Below are 20662 nucleotides of genomic sequence, written 5' to 3' on the forward strand. Positions count from 1 at the left end.
AGTGCTTCATCCACTACCTCAGAGAAATCATGCACTGCATCTGCTGGGGGGAAGGGAGAAATTAAAGAGAACAATTGCAGTGAGATTTGGTTGCCTGTTTCACCATGTCAGCGCAGCAGGGCTGTGGACCAGTGCTGTAACGCTTGTCTCTGAGTGGGATTCTTCATTCCCAGAGTTGAGTTTGTTCTTGAGCTTTCTTTCTCTTACGCAGGTAAGTAATTCTGTGTTGCAGCCTGACCCTTGGAATGGCAACAATACAGATTGCCACTCGGCTCTGGCAGGTCTTTCTTGCCTGAAAGCTCACAGTTTTTTTAACATCAGATAATACCAATTGAAAATCACAGGTTGGACTCCTTAGCTAAAACAAGCTACCTGATATCATAGCCTAGTGAAATGAAACATTAATGTCCTTTGGACAAATGAGAGAAAATATTGCAAATGGCAAAAAAATGTAGGCAGATATTTAGAAATCTGTACAAGTAAGGATGTGAGAATGGAAACCCATGTTAGTGGTAAGAGGCTGTAAGAGAAACTGGCATGAGGTACTTGAATTACAGGGTGCTTAGCACTGTCAGTATGAACCAAAGAGTTGGCTTCAGAGCAGTTTCAAGATGCACTAATCAGTTTGGCTGGCACATGGCTCACTAAGTGTATCTAAAATAAATCAAGATCCCACTGATAAGCTTTTCAGCTGAACTTGAGTAATACTGATTTTGATTAATGTCAAATACGAGAGAAATCACAGAACTTCTCAGATGTTTTTTGTTATGGCAAATAGCAAATATTTGCTGTTTTTAAATCCACAGCATTTGTATTATAAATATTGTAGACAAGTTTTTCTTTAAAAGCTGTAAATAAGTTTAGTAACTATTGTAGTGTTAAGTATGAAGGAATTTGCCCGTAAAACTTTCTCTCCCATGCCAGAAACTACCATCAGTAAGCCAGCGCTGCATTTCGCAGGCAGGCCCTGGAGGTGTGCAACACACAGGAGGATGCAGGTGCCAGCCCTGCAGGGATCACTGGCAGATATGGAGGACGAGCTGTAAGGCAGTTGTTTCCCTGTGGAAAAATTCTGGCAGCTTCAGAGACAGAAATGAGATGGCCTTGTCTTCTTAGCAAGAGAACATAGATACAAGGGTTGGACACAAACATATCCATCATTAATGTGTGTAAGGACTGAATCTGCAATGAAAGAAAAGGTGGAGGGGCAGGGGTGTTAAAGACTTTCTGAATCACAAGTGAATGGGTAAAAACCCAAAACAAAAAAACCCTCCCAGTTTGTTTAAAAAGTTGTGCCTCGGGAGGGAGACAGAAGAATGGGAGAGGGGTGAGGACTCAGAAAATGGTTTGGAGCAGGAGCTGAGTGAGTTTAAGGGGTACAAGGCTGAAGCAGCAAGGGGAAGTAAGGTCACCTTATAGGGAAGGAAAGTAGAGCTGAAGCGTGAAGTTCAGAAATCTGCTGTGGTTTCTCGAGATGTACATGCAGAGATGAATTAGCAAAAGCTTGATCCTGGGAGGATCAAATACAGGGTTGAGTCAGAATGGGAGAGTGACAAAGCAATATGCAAAGAGAAGCAATAATGATGGCCTTGCCCACAGTAGGAAGTTGACCAGAGCACTCTCCAGCAGCCACAGTGGGGCCACTTTGGAAGAATGGGGCTGAAATAAGGCAGGTCTATAGGGGCGAGTTTTCTGTGACCATTCTGTGGAGAGTAAGCAAGAAGAGAGCCAGCGAGCATTAGCTGAAAGCAACAGGAGCTGGAAAGTCTGATCTGCACTTTTTGTCCCTGGATGTGCACAGAGGTTTGAGGACTCAGTGGACTAAGCCTACAACTTTCCCCCCGGACCTTTATGAGCAGGATCTACCTGATGCTCGTCCTCCTCCTTCTGAAGGAAAAATCAGATGTTGCTTCAGGCTGGGACTGACAGGGGAGGTGACGTCCAAGTTTGCAGGGCAGGTGGAAGATTGGGGAGGTCATCTGCAAGATTAAATGTATCACAGGAATTTGTGGGGGAGAAGCCTTGAGGGCATACAGCTACTTTCTCGGCTGTGTTACTACCACATCCCTTGGAATCTGGGTATCTGAGTAGTGGCTTAGGTCGCTGATGGTAGGAAGTGACGCCATGGAAAGCTGCTTTGTGCCCTGCTGCTGTAGCTAATGCATGCTGCTTTCACCAGACTTCTGGACCTGAGAGATTGGTGGGAGGAGGGTTAATTTGTTGTCAGCTGTATTAATACTAAAACGAGCCCCTTCCAGTGCCTTCAGGGCAGGAGGAAGAGTAAGTATAGCACAGTTAATGAACATGAAGCATGACGACCTTGGTGCTTTCAGACACCCTTCCCAACCTTCTGGCTGCAGACTGAGTGGGCTGCTGCCCATGACCTCAGTGAGCTGGGATGGACCTTGAGGAGACACTGAAATGCAGTGTGAAGCACCTGTGTTGTACTGAACCATTTTTCCTCATGAAATGAAGCATTGAGGAAAAGATCTCAAATTTAAATGCCAGAATATGGAAGCGAGGCGTGAAGAAGAGCCAGTTTAGAAGTGGTCTGCTTCTGTTTTTCTAGGATGGTAGGCTTTTTTTTGCCCCCACAGCCCTAGGAAAAAAAAATTAAAATCATAGAATCATTAAGGTTGGAAAAGTCCTCTAGGATCATCCAGTCAAACCACTAACCCAACACCATCATTCCTCTAAACCATGCCCTGGAGTGCCACGTCTACAGAGTTTTCTTAATACCTCCAGGGATGGTGACTCCACCACCTCTCTGGGCAGCCTGTTCCAATGCATTACCACTCTTCCAGTAAAGACATTTTTCCAAATATCCAAATATCCATTGCCCCTTGTTCTGTCATTGGGCACCACTGAAAAGAGTCTGGCTCCATCCTCTTGACACCCACCCTTCAGATATTTGTAAGCACTGATAAGATCCCCCTCAGTCTTCTCCAGGCTGGACAAACCCAGGTGTCTCAGCCTTTCCTTACAAGGGAGATGCTCCAGTCCCCTGATCACCTTGGTAGCTCTCTGCTGGGCTTGCTCAAGCAGTTCCCTGTCCTTCTTAAACTGGGGGGCCCAGAACTGGACACAGCACTCCCAATGTGGTCTCACTAGGGCAGAGTAGAGGGGGAGGATAACCTCCATCGACCTGCTGGCCACACTGCTTTTTATGCACCCCAGGATGCATAAAAAGCCTTGTGACCTTCCTGGCCACAAGGGCACATTGCTGGCTTGCAGTCAACTTCTTGTCCACCAGCACTCCCAGGTCCTTCTCAAAAGAGCCGCTTTCCAGCAGGTAGCCCCCAGCATGTACCAGTGGACGGGGTTGTTCCTCCCCAGGTGTAGGACCTTGCACTTGCTCTTACTGAATTTCATGGGGTTCCCCTCAGCCCAGCTCTCCAGCCTGTTCAGGTCTCACTGGATGGCAGCACAGCCTTCTGGTGTATCAGCCACTCCTCCCAGCTTGGTATCATCAGTGAACTTGCTGAGGGTAAACTCTATCCCTTTGTCCAGGTCATTGATGAATACATTGAACAGGGCTGGGCCCAGCACACAGACCGCTGGGTAACACTGCTAGTGACAGGCCTCCATCCAGACTCTGCCCCATTGATCACGGCTCTCTGAGTTCTGCTGTTGAGCTGGTTCCCTGTCTACCTCACTGTCTGTTCATCTAACCCACACTTCCTTAGCTTGTCTATGAGGATGTTATGGGAGACAGGGTGAATGCCTTCCTGAAGTCAAGGTAAACATCAGGCTAATCAGGCTTTTCTCTAGGCTACACAACCCCAGTTCCCTCAACCTCTCCTCATAAGCCTTGTTCTCCAGACCCTTCACCAGTTTCGTTGCCCTTCTCTGGACACGCTCCAGCACCTCAATGTCCTTCCTGTACTGAGGCGCCTAAAACTGAACACAGTATTTGAGGTGCAGCCTCGCCAGTGCCGAGTACAGGGGCACGATCACTGCCCTGCTCCTCCTGGCCACACTATTGCGGATACAAGCCAGGACGGTGCTGGCTGCCTTGGACAAGTAGATATATATTAAAAAGAAAACCCCCTCAGGTGATGCAGCCCGAAAACAGCACGGCCGTGCCGCAGGCGCGAGGACAAGGAGGGCAAGGCAGCTTCGAGCAGCGCTCTCCTGCTCTCCTCTCAGCCGGGGCCGTCAAGGCTGAGGGTGGGCCGGCGGTTACCGGGCGCAGACACTGCCCGACAGCCCCCCTCTCCCGCCGGCTCCGGCCTCCCCTGAGCGAGGCGAGGCCGCGCCGCACCTCCCGCCATCCCCCATCGCTGCTTCCTGCGCGCGCGCGGTGCCCGCCGGGAGCTGTAGTCGCGCGGGCGGTGCCCCGCCCCGGCGGGCTGTGGCCACGCGCGGCGGTTCCGCTTCCCCCTCCGGCTCCTGCCGCCGCCGCCGCCGCTTCGGTGGGTCCCGCCGCCGCCATCGCCGAGGGCGCCGTGTGGCGGCTGCGCTGCGCTCCGCTCCGGTCCTCTGTCCCCCCGTCTCCCCGTAGGCGGCGGCAGCGGCGCCGCCGCCCCAGCCCGGTGAGTCCGCTCCCACCTGCCGGCCGCGCCTTCCGCCCTCTTTGTGGAGCCCGCCGGGCCGGGCCTGCGGCGGACGGCGGCTCCTCGCCCTCACGGCGCTCCCGGCAGCGCGGGCCCGCTCTCCCCGCCGCGGCGGGCACCCGGCGGGGGCCGGGCCGGGCCGAGGGCGCCTCGCCAGCTCCGCCGTGGTGTGGGACCGGAGCTCGGCCTCGCTGGGCCCCGCCTCGGCCCCTGGGACCCACCCCGGGGACACCGCCGCCCTGGGCATCCCTAAATCCTTGGGAAGCCTATTAAAACATCATTAATCTTCGAGGGAAAGCATCAGTGTAGATATTGCCGTTAGAAGCCTTTACGGGAAAAATCTTGTTTGAAAGCAGAAAGGGCGTGTGGAGCCCTGACGGCCCGCTGCAGCGAGCGCAGGTATTGTGGCAGGTTGCTAAATGCATTGGTGGCTTTTGCAGCCGCTGCGATACTTGGGTTGTCGTTGGCTCACGTCTTTCTGTGCCACATAAAAACTGTTGCTCTTTGTGCCTTTGTGTACGTCACCTGCTTGTTTTTTCTCCTCCCTGCGTTTTCTGCTTTACTTTAGTTACTGCTTTTTGGAGTTACTCTGTCAAAGTCATGCAGGACAGTTCAGTTGTTTAATGGTAAGCTATTTGGGAGCAGAGAGAATAAAGTTGGGTTTAGCCTGGTACGTGTGAGCAAGTGCCCAAAGGTTTGTTTGGGACCAGAGAGTTCACCGGCTGGCTTTCAAGGAGCAATGTTGCGCTTTGCCTGTAGCCAAAATAAACTGGTTCATGTGCTGCCTTGTGATGAACGAAGACAGTCCAGATACTGCAGCATTTTAATAACCATTATTTTGGAGGTCTGGCAATAATAGCAACGTTAGGTATGATTCAAACATGGCGTATTGTGCCTTTTTTTTAATCTTCTTATTTCTGTCTTTCTCTGGTTTTGTCTTTTTTATTTTTGGTGAGTTTTATACTTGAAAAAGTGGGCCTGCTCTTGTGGAAGTCTAGGATCTGCTTTGCAGTATGGCATGTCCTCACAACTTGAGCCCTGGAGTGGTACCTCCCTAAAAAAACTGGATTAGGACTAAAACAAGGCGACTAGCTACTTCATGATTCAGTTTCATCATTTAGGAGATGGAGGTAATTTAACTCACAGCGGTATCATGGAGGCAGGTTAAGAAATATCTGTGTGTAATCAAATGAGCTGTTCCAGTTTTATATTACTAGAGAACTGATGAATTAGTCATTATTACAGATGAATAGACTGTAATAGAAGCATAATGTAGAATAATGCTAGAAAAAAGAATACTGTACAAAGGTAAAAATGCAAAGCCTTTGCATTTATGAGTTTTTGAGTAGAATCTGTAAGATAATAGAAGCACTTAAAAAAAATGAACTGACTAATGTTTTAGAGGAAGGAAAAGCCTTACTCGAAAGTTCATTGGTTGGATATTGCAGTTCTTGAGGCCAGAACAAAAATGCATGAGAAAGACAACACATTAGATCTGAGTTATTCAAAGTTGTATGTAGAATTTGACGCGGCTTTGTGCAGACATAGTTGTTAAAACAAAAACGTTGAGTTATATAGACAGAGGCATTATTCCCCATTTAATATCTTGTACTTTTTAGCATGGTGCAATGTGTTTCAGCACATCTGAGGCGTGTGCTCTCTGAGCTGCTGTGCGGCAGCTTGTCAGAGGCTGATTTACTGGGATGAAATTTGTACTGAGTTACAACTTGGATGTTTGGCCAACTGGGGGAGTTTCTTTCCGGAGGCACCTGCTCGTGTTCCCTCTCTGGGGTGGATGCTGGAGTGGATGGGTGAATGCTTTGACCATGTATGGCAGGTCTAACCTTGTGCTTATTTTAAAATGTATCCTTTTAAAAACTCATGCCTGCTTGCATTGTTTAAGTCGGCCTTTCAGTCATGTTTAAAAGAGAAAATTATTCAAGCACCTTTAGCTTCTAAATAACTCCAGAATAAGTGCTAAGGGCATTTATGCTGCAGATTTCATTCCTGTGATGGTACGAAAAGCTTAAGGATCCAAATCTAGGTCTATGTGTTTTATTAATAAGATATATTTCTTCAGAATTCTTGCATCAGTCGTGGGTTTGGGTATTTTTGTGGTTTGTTTTTTTTTTTTTAATTTTATTTTACCTTTTATCTGTTTTCTGCATTAGGAGGTTTGTGAGGCACTGAGAGCTTCCCCGTGAGTTTTGTGCCAGCATATTCTTGCTTCTTACAATACACACATCTATTGACATGTCTGTGTGGCAGCCACAACAAAGAAAAAGCTATTTGTTCTGAAAACAACCCGTAGTTACAGCAACACTGCTGTAGATGGCCGGGCCCAGGGATAACACCAGCAGAGGTGCAAGTCCTGGGGTCAGAAACCGGGATGCAGGCAGAAAGCTTTGAAAGTGAGTTGAAAGTGAGTCGACTGACTTTCAGCATTGAGCAGGGGAAGGTAGCGGAGGCATGGTGATGGGCAGAGCAAGGGGAAGGAGAGGCCTTCAGCTGCCAGGCACTATGTATTACTGTGCATCCTAATAAATTTTATTTCTGGTGGTATCTGGGAAAAGGCAACTGAGTTGCCAAAAGAAGGTGGTTACGGAGCTTTCCCTTATTTTTCTAGAAACATAGTTGCTCTGATCAGTTCTGCTCTGTTCTTGTTAAAGCAGAGATACTCTCTTGGGACTAGGCGTAAGATTCAAAAAGGCTGCAGCAAGCTCAATTTTTAGTTTTCCAAAGAGGCACCTCCTTCCTAAATCTAAATCAGATTTGGCTGTCTGGCCCAAAACTTTGACAGAGCTTTGTAATTATGCAATGTCATCTTGGAGTGGTTTCTGTACCTGCCGTGGTAGTAACAGTAACCGAATGTGCCTTTTCCGTGAAGTTTAACACTGCAAACACTGAGGTTACCACTTGCCCTGTGAAGTGCAGCGCTGCTAAAGGTAACTAATCACTCCAAGAGCTTGGGTGCCAGGCTGAGCTACCAGGTTGACTCTCAGAAATGATACAGTCCTCTTAACACAGCGCTTGGCTGGTGGTGTATTGATTCTGCTTCTCAGCAAGGTCAATTTGACCAGGGGAGCACCATGAAGGAGATGGCATCTCCTGCAAGCTTTCAGTATTTGCAAGACTTTACATTAGAGAAAAATCAGTGTTTTCTCCAGTACACATGCGCGTGTGAGTTAGACGGGAAGCTCTGGACTTTGATGTGGTGTGAGGGCAGGTGTGCTTGTGCAGCGGGATGGTCAGCAGTCAGTGGGGAACATGAAAGGAGTCCAGGGTAGTCGCCTTGTGACAAAGGGCAAGAAACCCTTGGGCAAGGCACCAGTTTTGAAGGCGGGACAATGCAGCTAATGTCTTTTTACAAGGAAACACTGCAGCATTCCCTGGGAAGGATTCTTATTGTGCTTTGCTGTTTGGAATTAAGGCATCTAGAGGTTGCTATCTTGTAAGATTTTGGAATGGTCTTATTTGCATTCAAATGCAGGTGGTCAGAGGGTAGGGAATGTTTTCAGGTGAGAATGTAAGATCTTCTAGTGACCTAGCTAACTGGGGCCCGGATTGTGAAGTGTAGGCTCAGCTCACTGTTTATATTCAAGCCTTACTTCACCACTCAAGGTCTGTGAGATCTCAGACCATGATTTTACCTACATTTGTGCCTTATTTTAATTGGAAAACATGTGCGTTAGTGCTTGTATTTGGACTGATGTAGTGGACAGTGTCTGTCACCAAGAGCTGGAAGCACTCACTGGTTGGTCCCAATTCTCTATCTGACTTGCCAGTTTTTAAAGTCGATCATTTTTTTCTATTTTCTAAGCTTCTTTCTGTTTTCCTAGGTGAGAATGGGGATTAATCGAGCTTTGAAAATGTCTCACCTGGCAGGCAGGCAGAGATGTAAGTGTTAGGAACATGCCTTAAAATTGACAGGAGTTTATTTTTTACTGTTTAGATAAATTTTGAGTGATTGGACACCCTGCCTGTGAATTCACAAATGGAATTCCTTATGCTTTCGAAAGCCTGAGGTTAGAGTACATTGAAATGCTTCTTCAGAAACTGGTGAGACTTCTTTTTTCTTCAGGCAAGACAAGTAGGTTTTGAAATTCTCAAATCCATGTATCTAACCTTTGCTAATAAATTTCAAAATGCTTTAAAAAATCTTCACATCAAGCTGCTAATGATGTACTGGTGCGTAGTACTGTTTTAATGAACATACTTTACTAGGTAAATATAATCTTTTAAAGACTCCCAGAAAATATTGGGTGCTTTTTATAATAGATAGGTGGTTGTTTACTGAAAGATCTAAGCCCAGCACTGGTGGTGTTGTAGCTCTGGGAATGACAAGCTTGCCCAAAGTCGCATGCTTAAACAGCATGAGTTTGTTACTGAACTACTGGATGTTGTCCCGGAAAATATGTGGTTACCTGTTGCTGACAACTGAACTACATTTGAATCTTTGGTCAAGGCTGTTTTCTCTGCCAATTTGCAAAAAATGTGTCTTACCTTTAAAGGGTTTATTTTGATAAGACAGGTTTAATTCTTTCTGGTTCTGTAGTTTCATTTCAAAGAAAAGCAGCTGTAGGAAGGAACCAACATGTTAGGGCAACAGCGAGTGTGATTTAAAAGCAGTGTACCATGTTAAGAAAGGGATTTGACATAATGTGAGCCAGAACGAGGGCAGCTGGCAGGTGTATTAAGGGATGGAAAAACACTAAAAAGCTTTTCTAGTTCAACTTCTACTTTTTTTCCTGAAGTTTTCTGCTTCCTGTTTAGGTGCTGGATGTTTGACTTGGTACGTACCCACAGCAGTTTCAGCTGTCAGCATATGTAGGATTTCCCACAGCTTCTGTAATGAGTGAAATTAGAATTTTGTCCAATAATGTGGGGCTTATTTTGGAAACACATGTAATGTTTTCTACTCTTAAGTTGTATTTGTTCATTCACAATCATGCTAGAACTGCTCTAACGAACAGAGGTATCTCTTGGACGAGAGAGAAAAGGCTGTTTCTGGAAGATGCTCTGTAAAATCATCTTCGAATGTTTAAGCTCTTTCCTCTTGAAAAGGTCTCTGAGAATGTGAGAACGTGGAGAAGTGAAAATTAAAATATCTTTGCCCTAAGCCTGTCTACTGCAAAAGGCCACCATGTTTTAAAGTGGTCTTCTGGTGATTTGGGCTTCACTTACCCGGAGGTCAGACAGAAACTGGCTGGCCAGTTTTTTGTGGCAATAGCTCATTGGAAGGGGTTGAATTGAAAGTACACTTCAGCTTGTGTACTATCTGCTTTAGGGTGTAAAACAAAATTGTTTAACTTTTGATAGTGTTTTAAAGTGAGCAACTTTTAAAATTCCAAAACATTACTTAAAAGACAAAAGGAGAAGAGGCATAAGTCTTCCAACTTTTTCACAGGACATTCATAGGACAAGGAATTAAACATTTTTGACCTTTTTGCCAGGATTCAGGATATCAGAATCGAGGAAGAACAATTTCTGGCCCAATTCCAACAGCTGCTGAAAAGGGCCTCTCTGGAATTTTTTAGGAGGTCACGGAAAGGATCTATCTCCCTTTCCTGCCATGGGCAGGTCGCATCAGTCTGACAGCCTGGAGGCTTCCTAAAATGCCAGCAGCAAGCGCTCTGTGAAGGTGCTGGAGGAGAAGGGACTGAAGGGTGAGAACAGGCATCCATACAGTGTCCCAGCTGCATGTCCATAAGCTTTTTTTTGGCCAACATGGAAACATTGCTCTAAATGTGCATGCTAAGGCAGTTTTCCCATTGCTGTGCCTGTGTGCTGTGAGCTGCAGAGAGATGCTTCCCAGTTTGACAGCAGGTACGTCATGGCATAAAAAGATGCCGTTTTAGTTTTGCAGCTCGTGTAGTCTGGGAACACAGAATGTGGCAATGGGGTTAGTGGTCAGCTCGGGCAGCTTCAAAACATTTGGATCTTACTTGAGTTTTGTGTGAGCCTGGCTGACTTCTTAAATGATCTCAGATGGCTGTTACTGTGTTTGCTTGCTTTCAGCCAACAGGTTGATAGCAGTTTATGGAATACTTGATGTTTTATACTTGTTTTAATACTTGATGTTTTGGGACAAGAGGAAATGGCCTCAAGCTGTGTCAGGGGAGGTTTAGATTGGATATTAGGGAAAATGTCTTTACTGAAAGAGTGGTCATGCATTGGAACAGGCAGCCCAGAGAGGTGGTTGAGTCTTTATCCCTGGAGGTATTTAAAAGACATGTAGACGTGGCATCTCAGGGCATGGTTGAGGAGGCACAGTGGTGTTGGGTTGGTGGTTGATACTTGGTGATCCTAGAGGACTTTTCCAACCTTAATGATTCTATGATTCTATGACTCAAATGGCTTTTTGGAGCTGGGATGTGGCCCAGGATTTGCTTCAGCTGCTGTCTGTGGTACTTCCAGATGAAGGAGTAGACAGTGAGAGTGATGTCTCCCAGATATATCCTTCATCCTCTTGTGATTTAGGGCTCAACTATTGCAGAATATTAAGGTATGCTGTTATGCAAGTCTTCAGTTCTTGTGTTGATGGCACAGCACGAGTGATGTTGCTTTTCTGTTTTTTTCATAGATTATTATATTATTATCATGCATCTCTTGCAATGGAATTAGAGCCCCTCAGATATGTGGGGTATCTCTTGTTTCTATTAGAGTAAGTAACTTTAATTTTTTATTGGGGTGCTATGCATGTATGTGAGGACCTCATGGATGGAAGCGTCCATTTCATGGATGATTTTTTTGTGTTTAGTCTTTGAGGACTGTTTCATGTGAGTTCAGCCTCATCTTCACAGACGTTTTCAATTGCACAAATGTTATTGGAGGCAAGATGATAAGGCAGAACTGGGTTTGAAAACAGCATCCTTTTCATATGTAAATGCATGAACTTCACAAAAATGCATTTTCTGAAGCTTTCCTCTTGCTTTGTAATATTTCACTGAAATCTTATCATTCTGCCCGTAAGAATTTTAGTAATTCTTTATTGAAATGGTACACAGTTCTATGTAGAACTGGAAGGGCTACTTAAGTTTAAACTTCTCCAAGTGCTGCAGTCCTGCAGCATCCTTGCCTAGATAGCCCAGGCTTTATAGCTTAGCTGTGTTAGCTGAAATACTAATAGTATAAAATACCCTAAGGAAACACTTTGAATAATAAGTTCAATAGGATCACATTTACAGTTGCTTAACATCTTCTATAAATTTTTTAAGCCACCTGATAGATAGATCCCCAAAGACAACCTGTCACCAGCAATAGAGACCTTCCACATGATGTTTGCTCTCTTATATGTGGTTCAGTGTTAAACTCCTGTCATAATCTGTATAATGATATAAGTAGGTTTTTAAAGTCTTTTGCAGCTTTCTAAGTTCAATGTTATGTTTTGTCAACTGTTTAAATATTATTTTAATTTGACCGCTTCCTTTGGAAGCTCTTCTGCTTCACAGGGTGCTGGTTATCCTGCATAGTAATTTCCACAGTCCTTTTGTCTTTTCAGTTGGTAACTGTCATCTTAATTTTGTATTTTTATTTTTTAAAAATATTTCGTTCTTGAGCTGTATAATCAATTTTTGTGGCCTGGTGCTGCAGCATCCTATATAAACAGTCACAGAAGGCTGGAGATAATTTGTGTCTAGTTCTCCATCAGTAAAGCAGGAATAAAATAGTAACTTCTGTTAAGTGTGCTAACATAAAATGGTAAGATGTGTTACATAACTTTGAAAATTTGATAAATTTGCGGACCACTCACAACTGGTGTTTAAACCATTGTATGTTTGTTTACATACATATATGTTTAGGATATTTTTGTCATAGATTTGATTTGTCAACTGTAAGAAGCATATGTAGTAGTAATAATACACAGAAGAGGTTGGGGGTTTTATCCCCCCACCCCCGCTTACTGGCTTCTATAGTTGTCTGTAGGCTTGGCAAAAATTAGTCTTGACATCAGCATATGAGGAATAAAGATAATTTTAAGCTTTTGGCTGATTTTTTTTAAATATATTTTGATTTGTAGCTTGTATACCTGTTCTAGTCTGTTTGGATTAATTTATTCAGCATTTTACATAAAACCTGTTTGAGTGAGAAGAGTGAGAGGAGTAGTTTTACTAGGAATGACCTAAAAAAGAAAAATTAGAGAATTAGTTTAAAAACTTATTCTGGCAGCTAGTTTTTTGAATGCAAATTGTTCTTTCCAGCTTGCAAATGAGTCCTTTGGCTCCCTGAAAGACGTACAAGAACGTTTGCCCAAATTTCAGGGAATTGCTGCATTAAACTGCACGTTTATATGGTACTTGTATGTGTGCAAGTAATTTTAAAATAGAAAACCTGTAACAACATGCAAGGCAAACCAGGGCAGTGTCACAAAAAGAGTACTGGATTGTGAACATGGGGGAATGATTTACAGAGCCAGTTTGCCTTGCTTACTTTTCCCTGTGTAATATCCCTGTAGGTATTACAGTTTGCTTTTTTCCGTTGATGAACGTGGGTCTTCATTTCCAAAATTTTATGTGCATAGAGATCCTGGAAATTCATGTTGATTTGAGTTGTGACAGCTGCAGTTTGTACTTTTTGTACTGTTTATTGCCGTTTGAAATAACGGGGAAGGGATTTGGTTGTATGTCCCATCTACATATCTTCACCTCTCCTAACAGAGTTAAATATGCCAGGAAAAAATAGGCTAATCACTTGTCTCTTTGTATAAAATTTGTAAAACTGTAATGAAGTTCTTTCTCAATGTGACAATCCTGAAAACACTTGTACAAACTAGCTGTAGGCAGAAGTAGTGTTAGTGAGGTTTTGTTGCTGAGCTCTGGGGACTATTTTACTAAGATCTGATGCCGTCCTACAGTCCTGAGCTGCTGTTGGTAGAGAAATATTGGGGTGTCCCTTCCTAAGCATGTTGCTTTCTCATTGATTTTTTAAAAAATATTTTGACAGCCTCACTTCCAAACTCACAGGATGCCCAGTTTCCCCATCAAGATCTACAGCTGGCTATTGCTAACTGTTTGCAGGGAAACTAGTCTGCTGTTGTCCCCTCTTCCAGTTTTCCTCCAAGTAACTGCAGCAATAAACACTGCTTTGTGCTTTTCCTGTACCAAAAGCAGTCTGGCAGCAGTGGTGGGGATTATCAGTTTTGCTGATGTGGGCAGGACCCTGGTTAGGGGCGAGAGAGCCAGCCCTTGGCAAAATTGTTAGTGGCAGCAGTGTTATCTGCAGCCTTGGGCATGACTGCACTGATTTATGTTTGTAGGTTATTCTGGTGACAGTGAAGTCTAGGAGCTATGTGTATTTCTAAGAGGGCTTAAGGCTTGTACAGTTTGTGCATACTAGCCAAGAATAGCTTTCCCTGCTAGTGGCAAGTGAACAAACTTCCCTGGTGCAAAAGTGGGACACTGCAGGGAACTCTTCTCATGTAGGAGTTTGAGTGTTTGAAGAAGTCACTCTACTTGTCTGTCATGGCACAAATGGAATATAATTCTCCCAGGAGAAACAATCTGTAGTCTTCTCTGTGGTGCTGCTAGAATACGCTTAGGAAATGAGTTATGTCCACACAAGCCATCTCTGGGATTTTTTGTTTGGTTGGTAGGTTTTTTTTAAGACCTGTTGTCATGCTCAAGTGCTTTTTGTATTTACAGACCCTGCATTTGATATCTTGTAGACTTTGCTCTTTCTGGCTGAATTTATGTTCAGTGTGGGTATGAAGAAGTAAGTGTCTCGACCTTGGGTCTGTTCACATAAGGGTTTTGGCAAACTGGTGAACCGTTCTATGTGGTTGTGATCATCTGGGCGGCAGGGCTGTACTGGTGTGCACTGCAGCTGGGAAAACTGACTCAGAAGAGGCAGAATTTCCCATTGTGGCATTTTGTGCCAGGCTAGCACTGTTTTATACTCCTGCAAGAGGAGTCAAGGGTTTGGCCCCCAGGGCTGTTGAGCTCAGCTTAAGTTCCCACTATCCACTAGCAGGAACTGCAGTTGAAGCAAGCCTTGGCTAGTCACTAGAGAGAAGCAGAGAGGTCTATCCTGAGTGTATATGAAAAATACAGTTTTTCTGGAGGGAGCCATTTATCTCCTGTTTTCCCTTATTATTTCATTTTCCATAGCTGCATTTGACAGCTCTACCAGTGTGATGAGAGTGGCGGATCCCTTAATTTTGGATTTTTTTCTTTGTTTTGCCATCCTGGTACACACTGTGTACTTCCTCTTCTCTTTCTAGTTAGCCCTGGACCTCTAATTTGGATGGGCAAGCCATGGCCTTGTCTTGCATTTGCTCAATAATATCTCCAGAGGTTAAAAGAAACCTTTATTTTCTATTAGTTACTGGTGATCTATTTGCGCAGCACCAGTGGCTGGACTTTTTTAGAGCTATATCATTGCTCTATTGAGTGGTGATTGTCTAGGTTAAACAGCTGTGAATGCTATTAGAAATATAGAAGTGTACCAGAGCTGATAGGTACCTTGAGCAGGGTACCCTTTATTCAAATAACTTTTGCTCTGGAATGTGTGATTCCTCCCTGACTGTAAATGCCAGGTTTAATTAAAAGAATCTCAACGATGAGATGCCGACTTAATTTTCTTTTTTTCTTGTAAACTTTCCCTACTTGTCCTTTTCCCCATTCTCCTTTGATCTTTAGAAAACCTCAGCTCATGAAAATAAAGGCTGAAAAGTGTCTTCTAGTTAGTGAAATATGAGTAAGTATAAACACCTTGAATCATGGATTTGCATGCAGTGTGCATGCTGCAGGCTGTCTTGTCTGTCTTTAGTTGACTCAGGTTTTTAGGTAGAGTGGGGTAAGTAATTTCCTTGTTGAGGGTTGAATAGGCTTTTTCAAACACCTTTGAGAACGCAATATGATTATGCAGCATTGCACAATGGTTCCTTGAAGGAAAACTGTGGCTGTGGGCTGTATAAAGTGAAGCGTGGCCTGAATTCAGCTGGTAGGCGGTAACTACCCAGCCCTGCAGCAGAGGGTAGAAATCAATCCCTCTTGATTTAATTCCTCTTCCATTGCACTCTGCGGACCTGCAAGGGCTGCCTGTCAGAGCAAGGTGGGAATGGGTGTCCGCGGCTGTCAGCTCAGCTGCCTGGCTGTCTCTGTGCACTGCTGCCATTGGCTGGCAATAATGATGCCATAGCCTCACCGAGCGAGTTTTCCTGCTAAGCTTAGGGGAAATGGGAAATAAGGGCAGTTGGCAGGTCACTTTTGAGGCATGTCTGGTAGTATTGCCTGTGATGTTTGTGCTGTTTCAGAGGTGGTAAAGCAGAGAAGAGGTTTCTAGCTCACTGGTGGTAAAATATGCCACCACAGTTCAATAATGCCAAATTTATTTTGTGAACCAGAAATGATGATTCAGGTGGGAGTTGACTGCTATGCATGCTTTAAAGGGAGAAAGTTTATCATGAGAGTCACAGGTAGTTGCAGTATATGAAGTTATATATCATTAATTTGCTTAAATTTTCATGCACTAGTGGGCTTTTGCCAGGACTCTTGCACATCTTGTCTCTAGTCTGTGTCTCTTCTGATTTTCCCATTTTTCCCCTGTTGATATTGCTGGGTAAAAAAACCGGCTGGATGGCCGAGCCCAGAGAGTTGTGGTGAATGGAGCTAAATCCAGTTGGCAGCTGGTCACGAGCGGGGTTCCCCAGGGCTCAGTTTTGGGACCAGTATGGTTTAATATCTTTATCAATGATCTGGATGAGGGGATTGAGTGTGCGCTCAGTAAGTCTGCGGACAGCACCAAGTTGGGTGAGGGTGTTGATCTGCTGGAGGGTAGGAAGGCTCTGCAGAGGGATCTGGACAGGCTGATCGATGGGCTGAGGTCAATTGTATGAGGTTTCACAGGGCCAAGTGCTGGGTCTTGCACTTTGGTCACAACAACCCCATGCAATGCTACAGGCTTGGGGAGGAGTGGCTGGAGAGCTGCCTGGCAGAGACGGACCTGGGGGTGCTTGTGGACAGCCAGCTGAATATGAGCCAGCAGTGTGCCCAGGTGGTCAAGAAGGTCAACAGCATCCTGGCTTGTATTAGGAATAGTGTGGCCAGCAGGAGCAGGGAGGTCATCGTGCCCCTGTACTCGGCTCTGGTGAGGCTGCACCTTGAATATTGTGTGCAGTTTTGGGCCCCTCAGTACAAGAAGGATATTGAGGTGCTGGAGCGTGTCCACAGAACGGCAACGAAGTTGGTGAAGGGTCTGGAGAACAAGTCTTATGAGGAGAGGTTGAGGGAACTGGGGTTGTTTAGCCTGGAGAAGAAGAGGCTGAGGGGAGACCTTATCGCTCTCTACAACTACCTGAAAGGAGGTTGTAGTGAGGTGGGGGTTGGGCTCTTCTCCCTAGTAACAAGCAATAGGAAAAGAGGAAATGGCCTCAAGCTGTGTCAGGGGAGGTTTAGATTGGATATTAGGAAAAACGTCTTTACTGAAAGAGTGGTCATGCATTGGAACAGGCTGCCCAGAGAGGTGGTTGAGTCTCCATCCCTGGAGGTATTTAAAAGACATGTAGACGTGGCATCTCAGGGCATGGTTGAGGAGGCACAGTGGTGTTGGGTTGGTGGTTGAACTTGATGATTCTAGAGGACTTTTCCAACTTTAGTGATTCTATGATTTTTTTCAACCACAAAGCATAGGTGATAATTAAGAAATTATACCCCCTCCTCAATTCAAGAAGTCAGAAGTGGAACATTTGGGAGAAATATTTGCCCTTACCAAGGTTTCTGCTATTGCTACGTTGTTTTCTTTTCTCTATATATAGACTTTGTGAACCTGATCTGCCAGTTTGGAAGGTTGCCAGAATCCCAGAAGTGTAATATTTTTCACTTATCTTTATCAATGATTATATGGAAGTTGTACTTTGTTTCCGCACCAAGGGTTGAGGATGACTTAGCCATAAGTGCTGAAATATGCTTATATGTGTGTTGGCTCTCTGGGGGATGGGAAGGTGATGTCTGCCGCTGGTTGTTTCTTAGAAGACTGGGATCTGTCTTCACTTTCTAAAATGATGGTTTTGCTGACTCGTTGCTCATTTACAGTGCAAGACTTTGCACATCTGCTAAGTGCCTTAGGGAGTAAATAGTTGAATTGCTTTAGGTTGTAATGTACTTTGGCAATGCATTTGAAGAATATTTTTCTTTAGGAAACCTTAGTAACCCTTTCAAATACACCACAAATAGGATATTTGTCTTCTGTAACTTGGTTCATGGAAAGCACATCTTATTACAGTTTTGGAGAGACTATTCCGTCTTTTGAACAGAAAATAGTTTCCTTTCTGTCTTTTTTTATTTCTTTTGTTCAGCCATACCTTTTTTCCCTTCTTTTTTTCCCTCGACTCTCTTCTGCACTTGGCAACTAAACAGCAGCTATTTTATTCTGTACCGTGTTTTCCCTTCTATTTGTGTGACTCAGCAAAAATCATAAGGAAATTGAGGGGTTGGAAAAAGGCAAAATGGAAAGAATTTAGCTGGGTATGTTATATGTGTCATCCAGTCTGATTTTGCAAAAGACTGAGGTTCTCCTATACTATCTTTAGAGTTGGGAGTATTATGTGTTGCCTCTGTCACATGTAGCAGAAAGGGGAAGACAGCAAGAAAGGACCTGTTTATAAACTTAGTGGTTGTAGCCTTGCTGGTTGAAGGAGGCAAATGGTGCTTGCAGCTGTTAATTTTGCAAAAAGGACACTGGCAATTTATTATCTCCATTAGTGGGTTGGCCTTACCGAGCGTCCATTTAGTTAATGTGTGTCCTTGCATAAATCTTAATGAAAATTTTCTTTGAGAGGCTGAGATTTTTTCTTTTTTTAGCTGGCTTCTCAACTGCATCATTAGGAAGTGGTATCCTGCTTGTTTGTGCTTGTAAATTAGCAAGATCTGTGCTTGTTTTTGGAGTATCTTAGGTTAGCCTAGTTTCCTAAATAAAAATAACTGTTAGCTTTTGCAGGTATGTGATTTGGCATTGACCAAATAATTTTATCTGGGACCCCCTAAAGCTTGAAAGAGTGGTTTCAACAAGTCCCGTGGAGATTGGTGGCTGCCTTTTTAGAGGTGGAAAGGCTTTGAGAGCTGCATGTTGTATTAGAGCATCTGCAAGTGTTTTTAATAACTGTAGGTGGAACAGATTATCCTGCTGGCTCTTACTGGACATTATGAAGGTTACTCTTGTTCTTGCTTTTGTACAAGTCCTCTTTTGGCAGGCAAAAGATCTTGAGACTGCGTTTGCCAAGTCTGCGAGAAAGTAATTCTTTGTCTGCCACTGCTGGTTTTTTGCACTTCTCTGAGTTGAAGGGAAGAGATGAGTATTTTCAGTCTCTGAAGGTAGTCTCATACCGTTCCAGAAAACTCCTTTTTGGATCTGATTAAATTCTCATGGATCCAAATGCTGCAAGTTGGACAGCAAAACATCCAGAAAGATTTGTTTTTCTTTTCATGGAGAAGACAGCCTGAGATTTGCTGGTTCTATGAATTTTTCTGCAGCAGTGAAATAATTTCAAATTGATGAGCTGCTGAACTAACATGCTGTTAGAGATGGGGCAGGAAGTGAGCTGTGGCTAGGTTAGCACCATCTGAATAAAAACTTGTCAGAAAGCTGCTTTCAGCTAATCCCTGGGAGGAAGTGAGCTATAATCAGTACTAACTGAGCTAATCACAGGAAATCTATTGCTCAACAGGAGAGTTTTTTTAAAAAAAAAAAAGGGGGTGGAGGGGTGGGTGAGAAAGGGTGAAAGAAAAATACGCATGTAGACATTTCATTCTGCTTTTGTACTCCAAAATCTGTGTGGTACAAGAAAATGGAATATCTGATTGAAATGAGCAGCCCTCTGATGTTCACTTAAAAACAGCACAATGTGTATATCTGTTTGCCCTCTTTTCCAGAATAAAGAAGCATGAAGTCTCTTCCCCTCCAGTAAGGTGTTTTTTTCAGGTATTAAAAAGTGGTAGTGTGGGGAGGCTGAGGATAAGCTAGCTACCAAAACCAATGGAGGCTTGGGGTCAATGTACTGGGAATGAGTCTCCAGACATTTTCTACAGGACTTTTACAATATAAACCAAGAGTGAGACATGAGTATCTTAAATCTGTCTGGTCTTGGAACATCACATGCTAGCTCTTTTATTTTATTATTTTTAATTACTCTGTGTTTTTTTTCACTTGACATCTTCTGCCTTGGAGATTTGTTTGCTAGACATATATTTTGCTATTTTCCTCTGCTCTGGACCTGGCTGTCCCGGATGCTGCTCTTTGTGCGCTGTTGCCAGTAGGACCCTATAAGGCTCTACCGGAAGACAGCAAATGACAGCTGCCACTATGCAGACTGCTGTAAGGATAACTTTCTTTTCTCAACCTTGTGCCCTCTGCTAGAGCAGGGACAGGGAAATGCACTTACCATCAGGGCTTTTTTCACTTTTGATCGGTTCTCTTTTCTTCTTCCATTCCTCTGTTGGACAACAAATGGTTTTGCTGCGTTGCTTCTAAGTACTGTGCCTGATGGCTGTGTTCATGGCCTAAATGTTCTGCAGTTCTCCTTGCAGCAGTTCAGGTGGTGTCCCAATAAGGACCTGCAGCTGTAGTGGTGCATCAAGGATTATGATTTCAAAAGCAAAGTGGTTATGTTTCTTAATGTGTTGTTAGCCTGAAATCCGTTACTTCTGCTTTTTGGTCAGCCCTGCAAAAGAGACTTAAATTTGATGTTTGTGTTGCTCCTTCTGTGTTACATTGCCAATAGTAAATGAGTAATTTTTACCTGCAATAAGCAAAACTGAGTTCAGTTTGCAGCTCTGTGAGCCTCCTGGCAGGGTACGTACATACAGAGGATTTGGTTTATTTCACTGATTTAGTTCTGGCTCCTCAGAAATCTGTTGCTTAAGTGGCAGTGTAAAGCCAGATAATGTGTGCCAGGAGTAGGCATTTATGTGCATGTTATCAAACAGATCTGAGCTTGATGTGTGGGGGTTTTTTTTGAGTGTTTGTTGTTGTTTTTCTTTTTCCCTCCAAGCAGTAGTCCAATTTACTTTTGCATCAAATCCCAGGCAGTGAAATACAGATGCAGCCTAGGCTCCTCAAATACATTAATTTGAAAATCTTAAGACAAATTCAGCTCATTATGATATGAGAAC

The 20662-nt window shown here is 44.0% G+C and overlaps 1 protein-coding gene and 1 long non-coding RNA gene across 3 annotated transcripts in view; one reads left to right on the plus strand and one right to left on the minus strand.

Moving 5' to 3' along the window:
• Window positions 1-679: 679 nt before the first annotated feature.
• Window positions 680-4746, minus strand: LOC135314324 (uncharacterized). Its single transcript, XR_010373827.1, has 3 exons — window positions 4552-4746; window positions 1848-1979; window positions 680-1182 (listed from the first exon to the last, which is right to left on the minus strand). It is a non-coding gene; the product is annotated as an uncharacterized LOC135314324 (long non-coding RNA).
• Window positions 4336-20662, plus strand: part of PAK2 (p21 (RAC1) activated kinase 2) — a 45108-nt gene continuing 28781 nt past the window's right edge. Inside the window, exon 1 of one of the 2 annotated variants that reach the window (XM_064457084.1) lies at window positions 4336-4535. The gene's annotated coding sequence lies outside the window, so the exon portion shown is untranslated. Of the gene's footprint in view, window positions 4536-4784; window positions 4956-20662 lie in introns of those variants that run through there. The other variant, XM_064457085.1, reaches the window with a different exon arrangement.

This window comes from Phalacrocorax carbo, chromosome 7, assembly GCF_963921805.1.
Source record: "Phalacrocorax carbo chromosome 7, bPhaCar2.1, whole genome shotgun sequence".
In the NCBI taxonomy this organism is placed as follows: domain Eukaryota; kingdom Metazoa; phylum Chordata; class Aves; order Suliformes; family Phalacrocoracidae; genus Phalacrocorax; species Phalacrocorax carbo.